Here is a 21,655-nt window from a genome sequence, read left to right on the forward strand (position 1 = left end):
TTTATCGATTTGTTATCGATTCCAACCCCAAAAATTATCGATACATTATCAAAGAAAAGTTATCGATTTTTTAAAAACAAGTTTTTTATTTAATATATTTATGTTACCAAGGATATGATAGATTTGTAGTATAGATTTGTTATGGAAACCCTAAACGATTTCTTATCGAAAAATTTTCGATTTATAATCAAAAACGTATCTATATGCTTTAAAAATGTTGCCGATGAGTTATCGAAAATTTATCGATTTGTTATTAGTTATCTGTTTGCTATTTAGAAGTTATCGATTCGTTATCAGAATTTTATCAATTTGTTGTCCGCGTGTTATCGTTTTGGGGGTAACCACTCATCGGTTGTCGATAAAAATTAATTAAAAAATCATTAAAAGGACGATGTGAAACAAAACCGAAAATAAACCGACAACTCGACGATAGTTTTGGTATCGATAACAAGTCGATAACAAGACAATAACTCGTCAGTTCGGTTCTTACCGATAGGAAGCCGGCAAAGCTCATCTCAAATAGGCGAAAGTATTTATTTCTCAATTACCAAATTTTTTGTTCTCATCTTCTTTTAATCAATTCAATTTGCATACTTATTCACATCAGAAGTACTAATTTTATAATAAATTGCATTCGACTGCAAGATGAGTTGTCAAGCGCGATTTACTTTGAGCTTGTTTCGCAGTAAAATTCCGCTTAGCATATTAAAATAATCAACTAAATTATAAATATTTTAATGTAAACAAAATTCATTTTAACGACTTTCTAATAATAAATATTATAATTTAATAAAGTATCAGCAAAACGATCACACACACAGACACACCCGCAAAACAATCAATCATTTACAACATTTGCCTGGAATAGCAACAAATGCGAAATGCTATGCAATGAAAAATATCCACAACAACATTATCTTAATCCTATAACTAGTTTTATTTTTTGCCTAGATATCTACACAAACGTACATACATACGCACACTCACATAGATATGAACATATCTGCGAGCATACAACAAAGATGCGGTGGCATCGCACAAAGCTGCCTTACAACGCTGCACATAAACACCTGCATACCCGCTGCCTTAACCACCCACCCATCCCACAACAGCTACTGTCTAACGATTTACACCTTCAGCAGCTGACTATGAATGCTTCAGCTCCCTTGACTGTTAGTCTCGTAATAGCTTTCAGACGGGTTGCGCACACTTTTTATTGGGCATGTAAATTATTTAATAAACCAACGAAAAATTTTAATTATTATTTAGATACGAAAAAGAGCAAAAAAGCGTCTCATAAGCGCGGTAGCTGTGTAAAATACGAACTTACTGAAAAGTGCTGGTGTATGATGCATGAAAAGTGTGAATTCCAAAAAAAGGTTAAGCTTGAAAATATTCATTAAAGATAAATACGACTCTTGGCCTTAGCGCCACAGCATATGTAAATATCAATTTCTCTGCCATATTATGCGCTTAAATTGCATATGGCGCTAACAACATGAGTACTAGGGTGATACGGACAAATTTGTTTTAATTTACCCAGTTTATTTCTTGAAAATGCTTAACATAAAGAATTTCTCCAAGTGCTATTTTTGGTCTTGTTTAACTTGAAGTGATGGTGTGATGGCTGCCAAGAACTAAGACCCAAGTTGCATTAAGTCACTGAATATTTGGAACTTATGAAATCTTAAGGTAGAGTGGGCTCTCGTTGCCTAAGGCACTATTCTTTTGAACTAATAGCTCTTTCTTTCGTCAAATTGCCGGACTTGGTGCCGGTCACTGATTAAAACTTTTTACTGCCGTGTTCAAGAGTTTGAGAAGATAAGTAAATAAATATGTCAAGACCGACTAGAAAAACGCGTTTCGGTGATAATTTGCATCTTCATCAAGGGTTCTTCTTTATCAAAAAAGGAAACACAAATGGTGATCCCTCACCTCACGAAGCTGTTTACTACATTTTAAATATTGGGATTATATAAGAATTTTGAGGGTTTAGTTACAAGAGGTTTACGGTGAACTGCTTATAACCAATCTCGAATCTGGCGGCCATCGTGGTGTGATGGTAGCGTGCTCCGCCTACAATACCGAATGCCCTGGGTTCACACCCCGGGCAAAGCAACATCAAAATTTTAGAGATACGGTTTTTCAATAGAAGAAAATTTTTCTAAGCGGGGTCGCCCCTCGGCAGTATTTGGCAAGCACTCCGAGTGTATTTTTGCCATGAAAAGCTCTAGTGAAAACTCGTCTGCCTCGCAGATGCCGTTCGCAGTCGGCATAAAACAGGTAGGTCCCATCCCGCCAATTTGTAAGAAAAAATAAAAAGCAGCACAACGCAAATTGTAACAGAAGCTCGGCCTAAAATCTCTTCGGAGGTTATCGTGCCTTACATTTTTCTATTTTACTTTTTATTTAACCAATCCCAAAAATGATTTCAAATACAAAATTCGCGAAAATTTATCGAGTACTTCGAGCTTTTTATTTGGAGTTTTTCCAATTTTTTTAATACGAGGTTTGTCAATTGGAATATTTGAGCGAAAAGTTCTCAACGAAGACGCTCCGGCCAAGAAAGTATTTCAGTTCACACTGCAGTCTGGAAGCAGAGGAAGGGGTAACCTCCTCTAAGTTGGGAGAGGCAGGTGGAGGGGCTTTCTTTGGTGCTTCCAGTTGGCACCAGTTATCAGTTTTTCATTCGTCATCATCTGTCTAAGAGTGGAGATCTCACTTTTAGTTAGAGCTCAAAGTTGAAGTAGACAACACGTTTGTTTTGTATTGTTTGCAAAGTAACTTTTTAGTGGCGTAGTGAAAATTTGCGACGTACAATACAAGCAATTTGGTGTGATTAAATTTTTAGTGAAACATGCCGAGTAACCAAACGGTCACTGGAAATGAGATTTGGATATTCTAGTATGAGCCTGAGATGCGTAAACAAAGTCAACAGTGGAAAATGGGTGTGGAGTGGCTAACAAAAGCGAGGATGCCAAAGTCACTTATAAAGGCAATGTTGATTGTTTTTCGATAAACTCAGCTTCGTTCAACATAACTACGTTGTCGTTGCAATTTTGGAGAGGTTGCGGCCGCGCGTTTTTCGTGTGCGACCCATATACGCCAATGATGGTTAAATTTTGTGTCACGACAACATACCATCCTATTCCTCCCAACGTGGCCTCACCCACCTAAACCTTCGATATGGCTCCCTGCGCGTTTTTTCTATTCCCCAAGATGAAGTCCAAAAAGCTGCAACCGTTTTGCTAACTGGGCTAACTTCGGAGGACTACCAAGGGAAGTTCCAATCATGGAAGAAGGGTGGAGGCTATTGTTAAGGTCGATAGTAAAAATTTTCTTAAAACTTTCTTTTCTTTTTTATTGGGAAATTCCAGGGACTTATTTGCCAGACATTTTATATAGTTTTTAGTTCATTTAATTCAGGCTAAGAGCTACAAATTGTAGGTCTCTCAAAACTCGTATTGAATTTTAACAATTTTTTGGGAAAAGTATTTAAGATCTTTCTCAATACAAATTGTGAGTATTTTTTTTTTTATTTGGAAGAAAATCCGAAACACTCTTCCGAAAAATTATTGTCAAATATTAGTGCGGATTTTAAGAGATTTACAACTTGTACTTTGTATTAGAATTCCAAATAAGAAATTTTCGTAAAATTGTCTCGAATTTTAGAATTTTTCCAAAACTTTCGAGATTGGTATACATAGTTTCAATTACAAAATTCATAAAAGTTATTTCTTGAAATACCGAAAATAAAAGAACAATTCAATAGATGAAGTTTCATAAAAAAAACAAATGCCACTGCTATTATTCTGTTCACAGCTGTAAGTGTAGTAGATAAATAATGTTCACAACGCTGGAATCGTTTATATAATAAATTAGCTAATTTCGCGTAAATTGCATTGCAAAAACGTCGAGTCGAAGACGCCGAATGACAATTGCGTCAATTAACTGCTCAGCTACTTATGCTGCATTTAACACACACACACACAAACATGCGGTGCAGATAAGGAAACTAAGTCTACCTACGCAATTTGTTAAATTACATTAGCGAAGATGATAATAAATCTTGGCAAGAATTTCCACAAAAAGTAAAATAGGTCACACAAACATAAAAAAACTAAACAAAACAATAAACAAAGCAATCAAACACGAAACAAAATTAAGTGCAGACAAAAAAGTTGTTTGCTCAGTGTGTGCTTGGTTTATTGATTTTAAAAGTAGCAAACAAATAATAATTTTCATTGCCAAATTCCATATGACCAGCAGCACATTTGGTGTAGCTCGAAAACTTTTCAACAAAAGCAAAATTCGTACAATAGAATTGGTAAGTACAATAAACAAAAAATTTCGCAAATTTCCTTTAAAATTCTTTATAGCGTCAATATAGAGATTTCGCATTATTTTTTTTTATTATCAATAGATTTTCAGACAAAGCGCAAGCATTTTAAGCTACTTTTCAGTGTCTTGCTTGGTATAGGCCCGTAATCATAGTCGCTGACTAAAATACTTTTTAGTTAAAGTCTTGCCTAAATTAAAAATGGGATTTGAAATTTTGGTCTGTCATAGACATATTAAACACAGTTTCAGCTAAAATAAGCATGGACAGGGTAACCGCATGAAAAAAAGGCATTGATTGGCGCTATGAAGAATTTTTTTTTAGAAATTTTAAAAGTTCACCATGTTCCCTACAACCGTGGTTACTTGACTCCACATATAAAATATGGTAATTTTTTACGTGACAAAAACTCTTACAATACCACAAAAATTGTCAAAGGAGTATCTGAAAATGCGTTTTGATCATAATCTGATGGCGGATAATTATCATTCAATTGTATTTAAAAGTTATTAGTAAACGTTTTGTAAAAATTCGCTGTCTTTTAATTGAACATGAAAATACTTATTTAAAGAAAATTTATTTAATATCGTCCTTAAAAAATTATTTAAATCTCGCACCATAAACGAATAAGTAGTTAAAGCGGATTTGGGCTCCTTAAAGCAAAGGAAGCAACAAGGCTATCCACTCATACACTAATACCTCATGTTGAATAGTTTATATAGTTTGTATGAATGTTGTAAAGAAAAGTTGTTTTCATTAAGACAGATGTGACGGCCAAAATGATGCAAATCTTAAATGTTAGGTGGTCCTAATCGATAAAGCCGTTTAATTTAATAGACCCGAAACCGAGTATGCAGGACATTCAATGATAATCAAGTTAAATCAAATTTAGGTTTGTCTTCTCAAAATCAGCATAAATAAAGCGAGTTTAATTATTGCTTCCGAAATTAAAACGCGTCATCTGAAATTTTTGCACATATATTAAAAAACGACGCCTGTGGTAAATAATACCTTCCATTGAATACTCTATATTTAATGCCAAAATCAATATAGGATGCTACTTTTTCCTCAAAAGATACTAAAATATCAAAACTCACAAATAGCTATGAATGCGGAATAATCTTAATTAAATATCTCGCATATGTGGAGCCAAGTAACCATCGCACAAATTGTGTAATTTTCGTCAAAAATATAATAATACGAATTCAAGCGATAATAAATTAGTTGCTGACGTATATTTGCTTGTCGGGGAAGCCTTTTTTCATTTCCCTTTAAGTTCGTCTATTTTAAAAAATTAAAATCCCGCTCATGTCATTTTAAATTTAAATACTTTTTTAGAGATAAAATAGTGTTTAAGTGGACTATAACAGACTTAAAATGATATTTAATTTATAACCATGTTTAAACCAATAAAACTCTATTTTATTTCGACTATGATTACGGGCCATGAAATTTATACATGAAGACCTAAATAAAGACATAAGAATTTGCAATTAAAGCAAAAACTCCAGGGTTGGGCAAAACTTCGTTGAAAAGCATGTAAGCACAAATTGATCTTTCTTTCTTATTCGTGAACAGCAAATCTAAAAAGGAACGTGAATTATCGACGAATTTTGCATCTGGAATATCGCGAAATATTTTGAAAATTCGAGAAAAATTTGCGAAAATTTTGAACTTTTATTTTCAATTTTCTGAATTTCCTGAGTGCACTTTGTTTGAATTAAAATTGTTTGGGTTACAAAACTGCATACTCAAAAAAAAAAAAAAAATAAAATTTTAAAACTAGAAAAAAATTTGAAACTTCGAAAGTTCTTCAAATATTCGAATATTTTCGAAAAGTTGTTTGAGATTTTTTTTCACAGTTTCAGCTACAAAATTTATAGAACTTCTTTCTTAAATTATCGAAAATAACTATACTGGTTTTTCGAACATTTATTTTTCCAAAATTTTTTAACGCGAAAAATTCGCAGAAAAGTAATAGGTAAAAAATACCGAAATAATAATTTTCAATTTTTATATCGCATTTAAAGTTTTTTTCGAATACCAATCGAAATAATTTGTTTAATAACACCCAACTCTTATATTGATTTGCAACTTTTTGGAAGTAAGCGTATATTTACTTGAGCTTTTAAAAGTTTCGCTGCGCTGAAAGACAACACCTGTTTGCACATAAAATTAAAACAGTCAAACTAAAACGGTTTCAAAGTGTAAACTTACGATCTGTCAGTTGAGGATTATGCTAAATAACCCTAGAGAGATATTAACATCACAAAACAAATGTGAGTGCTGCTGTAATCTTCTATTATTAGGTACCAAAAATCTTGAGAATTTGTGATAAATTTCTTACAATTCTGCTGTATATTTAGGCTATTTTTCTAAATTCTAAATTCCTTTGTATGAGGCACAGCTCGTTCGAAATTGTGGAATTGCCCAACTCTGCCTTTCTTAATCGAAGCGATATACCACAACTCTTTTAAACCTGCCTTAACTAACGCGCTGTGAGTTCTGCCATTTCTGGTTTAGAAAAGGAGGCAAAATAGTGGGTATTTTGGTAAATGAGGACAAGAAGAAGAAGTGCTTGTAGTCATCCAAGAAAGAATAGGCGCATTCCCGTTTTGTCAGCCACGTCACTGTTGACGGCTGTAAATTCGACACTGTGAAAGATTTCGTCGATTCGGGAACCAGCATTAATAAAAGAAACAATGTCAGCTTAGAAATCAAATGAAGAATAACACTTGCCTACAAGTGCTACTTTAGACTGAGTGGGCAATTGATAATAAAACGAATCTCTTGACAAACAGAACTCACTCCCTACATGTCGCTTATCATACCTATCCTCATGTATGGCTCGGAGTCATTGACGGTGTCGACAGAAGATGAGATGCCTCCTGGAGTGCCCTAGAGAAAAGTTCTTAGGAAGAATTATGGTCCAGATATGAAGATAGTGCAGCGAATAAAAACCCCAAAGGCTTCGCTGGCTATGCCATGTTATGCGAATGGATGAAGAGCTCCGGTCAAGAAGGTATTTCAGTCGAACCCACAGTTTGTAAGTGGAGATCTCCACTGAGTTGAGAGAGGCAGGTGGAAGAAGACCTGACCTCCCTTGGTGCTCGCAATTGGTGTCAGCTATCACGAAATAGGGATAGCTGGCGTGAATTTTCACGATACAGCCAAAATCGCCAATACATGATAATGATAAAACTGATTGTTCACATTTTAAGAATTTGTGAAATTTCATCTGATGAACAACAGCTTCATGCATGAAAGTTATAAGGTACCGCCCTTACGTGTAACTCTTTGAGAACGAGCGAAGCGCTCAGCCCCAATTAATTGTATCTTAAAAAAACCAAAATAATTACAGAAAACACATCGGCTTTGTATTCAAATCAATCATACTTTTGTGTTAAAATTTTTTATTTTTTTTTGTCAGGTTACAATCAAAAATAGCGCTGCTGCCCCGCCCGCTTTGTAAAATACTTATTTAAGGATATTTAATCAAACAAATGAATCAATCGGACTAATTGAATTTCGAAATGTTAAAAATGCCAAAAGAAATGTTTCGCAGCGCTTATTACAAATACAGGCAAAAAATGGGGAAACGTAACAAACACAGACACATGCAGCATCTGTTATAGGCCAGTGGTGCACCTGAGAGCTTCGTAGAGCCACAAAACATGTCGTATGGGTGCAGCGACTGAAATTCAGCTAAGCAAGCACTGAATCAGTTTTCGTTTCTTAATCAAGCAGTAAACACCTCATTCGCAAAATTTTATGCGGAAACTTTTTTCTCGCTTTTCTACATCTATAAATATATGTAAATTAGGTTGAAATCACCGCTCAATAAAGATCTCGGAATGAGTGTTCATAGTGTTGCCAGACATTGTTTTGGCAAGTAAATGAAAAAAACCCCGATTAGTTATTAGGTCGTATGTTATAAAACAAATCCACCCTCTTGATTACACATACTAACGCAAACAATTTTGTGTTTATATTTGAAGTTCTGCTGGCGTTGTGCATCACTGTTGTAAGCATTTGTGTTTATAACTAAACTAGCAGACCCGTTAGACGTTGTTCTGCCCTAAATTTGGTCTATCTCCATACATTTTAATAAGCTTTTTCCGTCTAATTCACTTTTGCCAGGTTAATGCAACTAAATCGAATATCACAGTGAAATTTACTTTAAAGCTCTCAACAACAACTTTCATTTGATATCCATATTACACACACATTCTAGGGGTATCCGGGTCCAGGTTTTGCCCATATCTTGAGACCCCAATCACCCAGCGGTATAAAAATTACTCTGTACTAAAGCACTCATCAACAACTTCAATTTGATACCCATAATGTAAAAACACATCCTAGTATTACCCTGATGCACGTTTTGGCCTATATCTCGAGACCCTTCACAAATTTATTTATTTATTTATTTATAAATTCCAAACACAATAACCATAAGTTTTATTTACAGTGTTTGGTGTTAAAATAACATAATATTAAATGTGTTTAATTGTAGAGAGAAAGATGTAAGATTTGAAAGGAGAAGGGAAAAGAAAAAAGAGTGAAGGATTTTCAAAAGTATTTCAACATGTTAAGCTAGATGACTCAATAGTTTCCTTTTGAAATGCATTATGTTAAAAATGCTTCTAATCTCCAAAGGCAAAACATTCCAGAGACGTACTGTTATAACAAAAAATTTACGCATGTATGTGTCGCATCACGCCTCACTCAAAAGTAGAGTTGTGCTTTTTCGTTCATTTCAGAGATTCGAATCCTTTGTTCTTTTTCTGATGAACGAACAAGTTGTTATTTTTGTTCATCAGTTCTTTTTTTTTTCAAGCAAATTTGTTCACTGCTGCTCGCATCCGCGAAAAAAGCCAAGAAGTATAGATGGGGGTGTGTATGAAGAAATGCTTTGTGTATGTATATTTAAATGTGTTATGAATAAATAAGTTAATATATATATATGTATAATTACTTAAAAAAAGTTACAAATTTCGGAAGATCCAGGAAATTGAAAGAGTACAGACACAAATTGTAAATATGAACTTTTCAAGTTCAATAAATGTAATAATTAGTTTCTTACAAAACATGTTTTTCATAAATAGTCCATACATATATTGTTGTAGCAGTGCCACACAGAAAGATGACCAGACATATGTTTAGTGTAAGTGGCATCATCGACATTCGTGCTCACTGTGCGTATGTATGTATGAATTTACAATGTTCGCGAACGAGAAGGGAGAAAGAATAACATTAGATAAAACGAACTAAAAGAACAAATGAACTAAAAGAACAAATAGAACCGAAATCGAAGATCTATTTCATTTGTTCAGTTGACAGACCTGGTCAATTGAACAAGTTCAGAACGAAACAACCCAACTCTACTCAAAAGCAATTTGCTCGCACAGTTGACCCCGAACAATCACACACACGAATTTTTTGGTAAAAATGTTACTTTTGTTTAAAAAATTTGGCTGATATAAGAAAGGAATCAAGTATTTTTTTTTTTGATGCAGATCGAAGGTAAATATTTCAAAGTTTTACTGAAAAGTAGAATTTTTTAAATCCATCCATCCGTTTATGAATTATAGCTGTGTAAACAAAAATTTTATAATTTTTTACTACATTTTGGCAATTTGCCACGCCCCTATAATATATATCTTCAAATTATATTAACTGTACCCTCTCACGTAGCTAAGCTTTCAAATGCAAAAAACCGTTTTAAAATCGGAGCATTCTGTGTGAAGTTATGTGCATGCATGGCATTTAGCGACTTTATTTTATAAGATTCATAGATATTATTTTAATCTTCATTTTAAACTAATAAGAGTGCAAATTACTTCCAAATTGGCATCAGCAAAGCAGCAAATAGCAGCAACGATGGAACGACGGAAATTTGTTGTTCATATTGCTGTCTTCTTAATACAAAAATGATTGATATTTATAAATACATAAATATTAAAAAGGTTGGCAATGTAAGAAACATTTTTATGTTCTGTTATGTTATGTTATGTTTTATTGTTAAGTCTCCAAGGCATTGTTGGTGGCACAACAAAATGCTTAGCAAATTGCTTGATATATCAAACTAAAAGTCAGTACAAATCTCGACAGCATAGTGAATGTGTGAGTGTGTGTGTGTGGTTGGCGCGTGGGCTGTAAACAATTGACAATACTGTCGAGCAATGAGAGTTCATTTACTTGCTTGCACACACACACACAACTACATTCATACCTACAGTTGTAGGCGAAGCTTTGGTCATTTGTTTGATACAATTTGCTAATACAATTAAACGAACAATTATTCTCTGTTCATTTACCGTAATCAAAAATTTATTTAAATCTGCATTAAGTCAAATAATTATTAAGGTTCAAGGTAAAAGTTGGTTTCAAACTTTTATTTGATTTGTTATTGCATGAATTATGGCTTTGGTGTGCACTTGATTTGATGGCTTTTAATTTAAATTTAATTTATTTTGCTTTTTTGCTCTGGCGCAAACTTTTGTGTTTTCTTCTAACTCTTTCAGTTGTCGCTTTGATTCTTCTATTTTGTTTGGTCGCCGGCTTTCAGCGTTTATTTATGTATAAGCAGTCATGGTCACCATAGGTCTAAGTAGTTTTCAATTACATTTCCGCTAAATTGAATTGCATTGATCTTTGCTTACTTTTGTTACAAAGGAAATGACAAACCCATTTTGGATCATTCCTTGAGCTTCAACGCTTGGAAAGTCGCTAGTTCGTTACTGCTTTGATTTGCTCAAGGAAATCTTTCAAATTCATCTTTGTTTATACAATTTTGGTTACGCATTATTTAGGCAGTTCAAAGTTCATTTACTGCAGACTTTTCGCTTTGATTGCTTTATTATTTTTATTTATTTTTTTTCAAAATTGTATTTGCTAGTTTGACCTAAAAATGTATTCTGCCTTCCTTAACTCCTTCCAGGTATTTACTTAATAATAACTTCAGCCCTCAAACCCAATGTTAAAGTCTATGTAATTTCCGCGTGTCAGTTCTGCAAAGTAAGACTTCGACAAAAACAAAAAAGAGGCGTGACTTAACAGAGTTAACTTTACCAGAAATAAATAATTTCGGGCTGTTTGAGAGAAACTTCGTCGGCTTCTTATCGGTAACAACCGATACCGACAGTTTATATTCGGCTTATTATCGATAGCGAAATTATCGTAGAGGTATCAGCTTACTATCGACTTCTTATCGACGGTTAACAGATATGTCATTGGTTTAACCGATGAGTCGGCGATACAAAATTGGTGAAACTCCGAAAACGGGTCGATAATTTTTCGATAATAAGTCGATATTTTTTTCTATAAAAACTGATAAATTTTCGATAACAAATCGATACATATTGAAAAAATGTTTTCAAGAACAATCATAACTTTTCTGTAACAAATCGACAAATTTTCCATAGACAACCGAGCGGAAAGAACGGAAACGAAGGGATAAGAAAAGAAAGGAAAGGATTGGAACGAAAAGGAAATAAGGGAGGTGAGAAAGTAGGGAATGGGAAGAAAAGTTTGAAAGCAAAAAAAATCAGAGAGGACGAAAAGCGAACGAAACGATAACAAAAAAAAATGGGAAACGAAAACCCAGTGCGAAATGGAACGAGACCGGAACAGAAACCAGAACCGGGAACGGAACCATACCAAAACCAAAAAAAATAATTGTATCCCAAACTGGAACAGAAACAGGACCCTCTGCAAAACTTGAAGCGAGACTGAGTTCCGAATCGAAAGGAGACTAAAAACGGAGTTGAATCCGGGACCATGGCTGAAACCGGAGCCGAACATAGATCAAAACAAGAATCAAAATCAAGCCCAGAATAGGAACTGAAACCAAAATAAAAATGAAAATACAGCTTTGAATGTAAACTGAAGTCTATTCGAAACCAAAGCCGAATCTGAAACCACAATCGAAATTTAAGTCGAAACTGATGTTTCAAATGGCAGCAATAACCAAATCGGAAGCGAGATTAACCCATATAAAAGTCTAAATGAGAGACAATTCTTCAGTAGGGTATGAATTTAAGTACCTTTTGACAAAAGCTCGCTCGGAAAACTTACTCTCGAAAGGTTCTTCCTTATAAAGAGTCCACATGCTACAAAACTACCACTATAGGAAACTGATTAGATATGACGGTTTGCAACTTTTCTGCCATTCCAGCCTTTCTCACGCTTTTCTATCTTCAGGGACTTATGACCTTCAGACCCTTGCCTGATAAATATATGTACGTTGATTTTAACTTTTGCAACAGCATACGACTCCTGTAGGGGAGGTTGGCAGTTGGGTTGGAAAATTAGCTATATTTTGCGCCTTAGAATCCTTTTCATAGGCATAGGTAGCAACTGACTTCAACTGAAAGTAATAAACAAATTATTGTGAAAATAGACAGGTAGCGTACTTTTACTGCAATCTAGGTTAGGGTGTTTTACGTCCATTCCCAAGCATATCAACTAATATCATAGCAAGCAAAGGGCAAAAGGGATCCAGCTGTACTACAATATAACATGGTTTTTATTCGAGTATGTTTTTCAACAAACCCGATCAATGCAGAAGTGCGTACTCGAGTCGCAATCCCTGCAGAGAGGAATTTGGAGAGACTTACAAGGCGTAATCGAAACCGCTCACGTCGCCCTGATATCACGATATTTCAATTCTTCCCAAAATATTTCATTGCACTTTCATCTACCTGATTCCTTATCGGCGCTTCGAGGGCGGAAAGGTGCTAAAATGGCGGACGAGGCGATACATGTGTACACAGATGGTTCCAAAGTAGTGGAAGGAGTAGGGTCTGCGGTATACTGCGCTGATCCGGAAATAAACAGATGCTACAGGCTGCCGGATTACAGTAGCGTTTTCCAAGCGGAAATAGTAGCCGTAACCAAAGCAGCAGAAACCCTGGAAGAGAAAGCTTAAGCTGCAATCGTGTTAACTTTTATATTGTCAGTTCAGCAGCAATTAAGGCAACAATTTCGCATAGAACAGCATCTAAATGAGCGTTAGAGTTAAAGCAGTCCCTGGAGAGAATCGGGACAGGGAGAAGCATACATCTATATTGGGTCCCAGGGCATATGAGAATAGATGGGAATGAAAAAGCGGATGAACTAGCTAAAAAGGGCGCATCCCTTAAAGCTTGCTCCATAGACGTCCCAATTAGACTGGGCGATATTAAGCGAAGGCGGGAATGTGCACATGATCGATCAAGCAGGAAAGTCGTGGGTTCAAGCGCAGGGCTGTAAAGTGTAGGTATTACAACCTTAGACTAACAAAGTTGCTTTTATCACTAAAAAAGAGAGGACTGTAGACTCATGATGGATATTCTGACTGGACACTGCCTTCTGTCGTCACATGCCTTTAAATTAGGCTTGGTCAGTGATAGCAGATGTAGGAAGTGCGGGCTGGAGGAGGAAACGAGCGAGCACGTTTTGTGCTCGCGTGCCCTGCGCTTGCCAGGCTAAGACTCCAGCTATTAAGAGTGTTATAGCTGTCAGATCTAGAAGAAGCAAGTGGCTTAAGTCCTAGGAAGCTTCTAGTATTTGCCAAGAGGACGGAGTTATTTTCTAATATAGGTCCTGGTTGTTGATAGGGTTTTTCAGTTTGGTCGTTAAAACAAACTTCTGGTAACACTACGGACTCATTCAGTCTATGTGGGGTCCTTATGGACCGGCCAGTTCAACTTAACCTAACCGCTTTCACTTTGTCAGTTACGCGTCTTTGTGTGTGTGTGCATCGCGCTTACAAAAGCCTACCTTAAACGAATTACGCCAAATTAAATGTTGCTGCTCCTACGCCCCCGGTCAACCCTCCATAAATGCGCACTGCAAAAGCCCCAGCACAAGTACCAGCCACAGCCACAGCCAAACGTTGATCAAGCACTCAACCACTTAACAATTTTTTTTTTGGTTTATTTTTTATTTGTACAAATAAATAACTTTGTATATACTTGTACATGAAAATCCGCCTGCCCAAGCAACTTCCAATGAGCTTTTTATGTAAATAAATAAAAATGAAAAGAAAAAACTACATCAAATGCGACAAGGAGGGGAAACGTGTGGATTTTCTGTTGCACATTGCTTTGCAGTATTCTTTTGCGGGCTACCGCAATCCTGCCGCTTTCAGCCCACATGTCTTATGCCCTACTACCCAAGGCTCTTGGATAAGGGCTATGTTAGCCGCCCCACTGGAAAACTGGGGCAACAGCATAGCAGATGCTGATTTACAATGGTGGAGGTTTATTTGGATGACTCGCACAAGGCCGAGCACCGACCACCTCCACCACTGCCGAATCGCCGCCTTCGTCAAACATTGGCTCCTCCCCAGTGTAAGAACTGAGCGTACTCCGTTCTCTGGCTCTATCTCCAGCTCCGGATCATAGGTCGTCTTCAGGTCTTTAGAGTACACCTTAATCTTCGCGATGTCAAAACCGAATTTCATAGCACCATTCGCGCTCCCCAAAAAAAGCAGTAAATCCTTTTTGAGCAGGACCCTCCAACTAGAGCAAGGTAGCTCTGGGTTGAAGGTCCTTATGACCTCCAGGACTCCTTCTGGATCATCCAGGTTGGATGGAATCCAGACCATAGCTCTCGGTCTAGATCGGGATGTCCTTGAAGTTGACGGCATGGCAACAGGTTAGAACTCTCCCAACGTATGCGCAATATGAACCCGAACCGATTTTCATTTAAAGTGTTTAAGTGTGCTAACAAGATTCAAGACGGAAGCTACTAGCAAACCACGTTTACTTACAAAGTATATAGATGACTTCTTTGCCATTGTAAAAACGGAAGAAATGTGAAAACGTACTCGATCAACTCAACAGCTACAGCAGAAGAATTAAATTTACAATAGTGGTGGGGAAAGATTGTCAACTACCGTACTTGGACACGTTAATCAACAGGAGAAACAACAAATTATATATTGACTGGTGCAGAAAACCCACAGCTTCAGGAAGACTAATTAACTTTTATTCAGAACATGAAAAAAGTACAATATTAAATACCGCCAAAAGCTCCATAAGACGGGTACTTACAATAAGCGACAGAATGTATAACAAGAAGAATATTACTATCATCAAAAAAACTCTAGAGGAAAATGAGTTTCCAAGTAGATTGGTCAATAAACTGGTCCTAATTTTCTATACCACAGCACGTAATGAACGAGAAACCGAAGAAGCAAATAAGAAAATATACAAAGTGATAACTCATGTCCCAAGAATAGCAGAGAGGATCAAGAGATCGGAAAAGGTCAAAACAGCGTTCACATGTATAATGACCATATATCTAAAATTAATATTCCTTTTTATATATTTGTGTTTACCAACAGTCCTGAAGATCGCTTAAGATTGAAGCTGAAATATCGACAAATGAAAAACCAATGTCATTTTAAACATTTGTGTTTTATTTTACGTTCGAAGAAGTTAAATCCACATTTTATTGTAAGAAGAATACAAGAAATTGAAAATTATTTAACGGTTACATTTATTTTTTTGTATACATACTATAAGTTTTATAAGATAAATTTTTCTCGGCACAATGTTCGCTTTCTCATGGAACCACCCTTCAGTATTTTATTCCCCAACGCCCTATATCAGTTTAAATCCAATATATGTTGACGTGAGCTGAGAAGTTTATGAAATAATCCTGAAATGGAGCGTTCAGCCGAGATAGAGTAATAATTCACTAGACACACCTCGTAATCAGGTCATTTATGAAATCCAGAATTTTTGTATCAGATATTTTTATATAAAGTCTATATACTTCTTTGGGCTCTTTTTCGATCCCCACAGCACAAAGTCGTCTTCCGAAGATGCCCGGTGCACCAATAACATTACCCAAGCTTGGGTTACGTCCAGCACAATACATATTTTTTCCTTCGGGGTAATCGCCACAGTTGCTTGGGTCTACTATAGTTACATCATAGTCTTTCACTTCTAATACATCAGCATTCCATCTTCTAACAATCATATTATCGTTCACCGAAAGTTCATTTTCGCAAAGTGGTATTGGATCCTTGAAACTTCGAAAGATCTTTTTCGTTTCAACTCCAGCTATATCATATTCACCCTTTTTGGGTTCTGAGTTATTATCTAATAGATAATGTATATCCTTCACGTTTTTGAATACAGGTTCGGGTCCAATAAGTTCAACGTACATTGAATTTTTGTTGTAACCGTTCAAAGGTCCCGCAGATGTGATTGTTATTTTTTTTGAGACTAATGAGCCAATGCAAAGATAAGAATTACCAATAGTTATATGTACCACATATTCATCACAATTTACATGGGTCAAAAGGCCGCTAAGGACGACAACCAGGATAGCGATGTGAATGTTTAAATTCATTTTAGTTCCTCGCGTGTTCCGCTGCTCACTAAGTATAAAGTAACTAAAGCAATAAAAGTTTGGTGGGCGCTATTTATACACAGCGGTGAAGCTTGATGAAATTTCTGGGTGCAATGCACGGCTAGAAATCTGAGCCTAAATTTTTAACCATTAATCGGTTTAAACACTTTTTGAAACATTTCGCTACTAAATTGGAAACCTCTCAATTTAATATTGTCTCTTTTTTAATTTTATTCAATTTCAATTTAAAACTTGTTTAAACAATAAGCTTAAGTTAAAAATATTAAAATTGTTTCAAAACAAAACCAAAAAAGTTTCAAAAAATCCAAAAATGTAAACTCGTATTCACTTCTGGGTTTCAAACAAAAGCAAAAGGTTTCAAAAATCTAAAAATAGATACTGAAATAGAAACGTCTAGTTTTTCCAAAGAGTTTAAATTTGGTGCTGAAAATTCAAAAATAAAAAATTTAACTTGTGAAAAGTGCTGCAAGTTATCGAATTTTTTCAAAAAAATTTTGTTATAAATATAAGGTGTTATGTAATGATTTCTTACACAGTAGATGGAGCAACGCTGTAGGAAAAATCTCTAGTTCAAAACTGGCGCCTTTCTAGTACATATATATATATATATATATATATATATATATATATATATATATATATATATATATATATATAGCAATTATCGATACCTCCGAGCCAGTAGGAAAGTTTGGTAAAAAAACTATTTTTTTGTTTTTTGTAACTTTAAGTGTAGCCTTCTCCAGTTTCAAATTGAAACATAGTTCCATGCGCTCACTTTCAGGAAGACCGTTATATGTAATCTATATTTAAGCAAAATTTGGTTTGGTCATATCTCCAAATTGTTTCAGATTTAGGCTCAAACTTTTTACCGTGTGCCTGCCAAAATCTCAAGCCACTTATTGATAAAAAGTGGCCGCCGTGGTGGGGTGGGAGCGTGCTTCGCATACCACACCGAATGTCCTGAGTTCAAGCGCCAACCAAAGCAACATCAAAAATTCAGAACAAGTTTTTCAATTGGAAAAAAATATGTCCAAGCGCGGTCGCCCCTCGGCAGTGATTTGGCATACACTCCAAGCGTATTTCTACTATGAAAGGCTTTTCAGCGAAAATGCATCTTCCTTGCATCAGTTTCCGTTTGGAATCGGCATAAAACATATAAGTCCCGTCTGCCAATTTGTAGGGAAAATAAAAAGGGAGCAAGACGCAATTTCGAAGAGAAGTTCGGCCTAAATCTTCTCGGAGATAAATCGCGCAAAGCCTTAATTATTTATTTTTTAATTTTTTATTTTTTATTTTTTTGATTTCGATAATGCATCAAGCGTAGTTCAAATTCTAAATCAGTTAAACAAATAGCTTTTGATCTACCAAAACAACAAATTCATGGTTGTTATGTCTATTCTAGCAAAATGAAATTAGCGCGTATATTCTATTCTTTTTCAAAGGTAAATTTAGTTGTACTTAACTGCTCGTTTCTAAATTTGTACAGTTGGATTATGATATTAAGTTCGAATAAGTTAAGAGATACGTGGACAATAGTGATACGTTTATAATATTTTACTCGTTTTTTCGTTATAAGTTACTTAATCTTATCTGAATGTATAGGTTAGGTTAGGTTAGAGTGGCCACCGGTGCGAACTTAGACCCAAAAAGGTCCCATTGTGATACCACGTGGGTCTCTCCCCTACTCAAACCAACAGGTCGATTCAGCAAATGTCAGGAATTTCTTAGGCTCCAACTTAGCCAGATCACAAACATCGCCAAAGATGGGAAATCCCAGGGATTTCTTCCTCTTGCGCCAAAGCGCAGGACCATCGCACAGAAAATTTTTGACTATTTCTCTCTCCTCTTCGTCTCTGCAGCTCATGCAGTAATCATTATAGGGAGCACCCAGCTGTTGTGCATGCTTCCCGATTGCTATGTGGTCGGTAATAAGTCCAACCACCAGATATATTTGTATCCCTGCTAAGAAGAAGGAGACTTCTGTGCGTTTCGTGTCCCATTCAAGCCACACGAGCTTAGTGTAGTATCAGGATTCAAGATTACCCCATCTCACACCCACTTCCCTAAAGAAAATCCATTTTAAAGTGAGCTTACAGGTAGCGAGCGGGTTAGGGGGTTAGAATATACCCGCGGTAGGTATGCCTGTCGTAAGAGGCGACTAAAATACCAGATTCAAGGGGAGGAAGTTTGCTCAGCGATCTCATTAAGAGATTTTCGGCACATCTCTAGTGTCCTGGACTTATATGTGACTGGCCCAAACGCTTTTAGTGCAGCCTGGCTGTCAGAGTAAATACAAATTTGATTATAGGCATGAACAGCAATTCTCAGGTGATAAACGGCCCCGTTTATAGCAGCCACCTCCACCTCAAAGACGCTGCAATGATAGGGTAGGCTAGTTGAGGTGCAAAGACGCCGTTGCCCACCTTTTTATCAAGTTTGGAGCCATCAGTATATATCTGCAGCCTATCCCTCACGTCCGGCGGCTCCCTCAACCAATAATCCCTATCCGGGATAACAACCTCATGCTTCATATCGAAAAATACAGTCGGGGCACAATAGTCCGATGAAGGCGAATCCAAATTCGTAAGGATGGCTGCATGGCCATCCACATTGTCTCTCCAGTCGGATAACTCTCGCAGCCATAGAGGACAAAAGGACGCACATTGCTTGGCCATTAAATATATTGGCAACACATTAAAAATAGTATCCAGCGCCTCCGCAGGGGTGGTGCGCAGAGCTCCCGCACGCTGACTAGAGCACTTCCTTGTATCTTCTGGAATGCTGGTAAGTTTGATTTAGTATCTATGCTCGTCCGCCAGACCAGTATAAAAGGATTGGTCTAACCACAGCAGTTTAGGGCCACAGGGTAATATCAGGCGGTGATCCCCATCTTCGCGCAACAGCTCCCCTACAGCTGTACAGTGCCATTGTTTCTTTTCTCACACACTCCCGAGCGTTTTTCTTCCAGGATAGTTTCCTATCCAAAATTACTCCAAGGTATTGGGCAGACTAGCTCAGCGTCACGGTCACACTCCAGTTAAGTTTTGGCTGAGTTTACCGATACAACTTTAGTCCTAGTCCACTTCTTCACCAGTCTCAGCTTAGATTGCATTAGTTCCCATATATTCTGCGGAAACTTCCCGCTAACTAACAGCACGAGGTCATCTGCATATGCGGTACATTTGCTGCATCCATCCTTCTCAAGAAGAACCAAGAGCTCATTAAGTGTGGCAGCCCATTGAAGTGGAGAAAGTATATCACCCTGCGGGTGCCTCTACGTATGTGTTTGGCCACCGTTGAAACTGCTAGCTCGGCGTTAACCTTTCTTCGCAACAGTAACTGCTGAACAAGTTTCACTAGCCCGAAATCGGCCCGAAGCCGATTAGTGCATCAGTTATCGCAGAGGGCGTAACGCTGTTGAAAGTTCCCTCAATTTCGAGAAAAGCTATGAGTGTGAAGTCCTTTTACGCCAAGGATTTCTCGATCTGGCAGACAACTGCATGCAAGGCGATCTCCGTGGACTTCCCTTTCATACACGCAAGTTGGGATGTCGATAACTTTCCCTCCAAGGACTCCCTTAGTGTAGAGTCCATTAACAAATCGGTCTGATATCTTTAGGGGTCACGCGTCAAGTCCCTCCAGCTTTTGGTGTAAAGATGACCAGTTCCAACCCCGTGGAATACGGTTAAGAGCACAAACTCCTTTGAAGATATTATACACCCAAAAAGGCCTCAGTTCGATTGTTTGCTGGAGTTGTACCGGTGCCAGCCCATCCAGCTCTGGTGCTTTGAAGGGCTTGAACGTCATTATAGTGTATTTAACTTTACCCATAGTTATGAACTTCTCTCAAACGGTTCGCCAGTATGAGTCTCCCTCCAGTTCATTACCTCATCACTAGCGCCCGGAAAGTGCGTACTCAGGAGCAGCCAAAGGGTGCTCTCTTCCGAATCCATTCATGTCCCATCAGATCCTTGCAGGCATCTCGGGACACTTTTGGAACACCAGAGAGCACGTTTCAGCCTAGCTCCCTCAGAAACCGTCTCCATTTCGCTACAAAACTTTCGCCAGGAGGTCCTCTTCGACGACCTTAGCAATCTATACTAATATATATTTTTAGAGCCATTTTTTTCTGGACCGCAAAGCTCAAAAAGGGCTAGACCGAATTAAATGAAATTTTGCGCGTTTTTGCTTGAGCCTGACATGGTTATAGGCCAAAAAAGTATAAGAATCCGGGAAGGTTTTTGAGATATCCCACAAAATGTGGACCAGGGCAACGTTATAACGTGTTCATACAATATGGGTATCAAATGAAAGGTGTTGACGAGTACTTTAACGAGGCGTAGATATTAGTCCCATATAAGACCCCGTTTTTGAGGTATTGACCAAAATATGGACCAGGTGTGGCCCTAGACGGTTTTCCTACAATATGGGTGTCAAATGAAAGGTGTTGACGAGTGCTTGAACGTCGTGTAGTTCTTAGCCCCGTGTGAAACCCGGGATATTCACCAAAATGTGGACCATGTTACTTGACTTTTCTATTATGTATGTAATCAAATTTAACGGTGCGGCATCTATCGTGCTGTTAAGATAACAGAAACGTATTTGCATGCATGCAATCATTAACAGAATGCTTACAGCGTCGATTACTCTTGCAATTTTTTTGAATTGTCAGGTTTTAGTTTTATAAAGATGACCATGTCACGCTATTAGCTCATTTTAAAATAGAGCACGATTTGCTTTTTGTTTGAAAGTTAATAGCGTATTTTCTTCTTACGAAGGTAACCCCGATATCAAAAAGGATTCGGCAGTTTGTACAGTTTATAATGTCCACCCCTATCAAACTGAATGCTTTTATATACGTTTACTGCTACACGATATTCGGGGCCGCACTTCTTTCGAAAGCTTGAGGACTGTAAATGGTATAGTTTTTAATACTTTTCAAGC

General features: G+C 36.9%; 1 protein-coding gene across 16 annotated transcripts in view; it reads left to right on the forward strand.

Moving 5' to 3' along the window:
* The first annotated feature begins 1,200 nt into the window (after positions 1-1,200).
* Pdfr (Pigment-dispersing factor receptor) overlaps positions 1,201-21,655 on the forward strand; it is a 456,607-nt gene continuing 436,152 nt past the window's right edge. For 5 of the 16 annotated variants that reach the window (XR_010952180.1, XM_067779505.1, XM_067779489.1 and 2 more), the window contains exons 1-2: positions 1,201-1,379; positions 3,673-4,327. The gene's annotated coding sequence lies outside the window, so the exon portion shown is untranslated. Of the gene's footprint in view, positions 2,284-3,672; positions 4,328-21,655 lie in introns of all 16 variants that reach the window. The other 11 variants (XM_067779497.1, XM_067779491.1, XM_067779492.1 and 8 more) reach the window with 11 other exon arrangements.

The sequence above is a fragment of the Eurosta solidaginis genome, chromosome 4 (genome assembly GCF_040869045.1).
Source record: "Eurosta solidaginis isolate ZX-2024a chromosome 4, ASM4086904v1, whole genome shotgun sequence".
NCBI classification, from domain to species: Eukaryota; Metazoa; Arthropoda; class Insecta; order Diptera; family Tephritidae; genus Eurosta; species Eurosta solidaginis.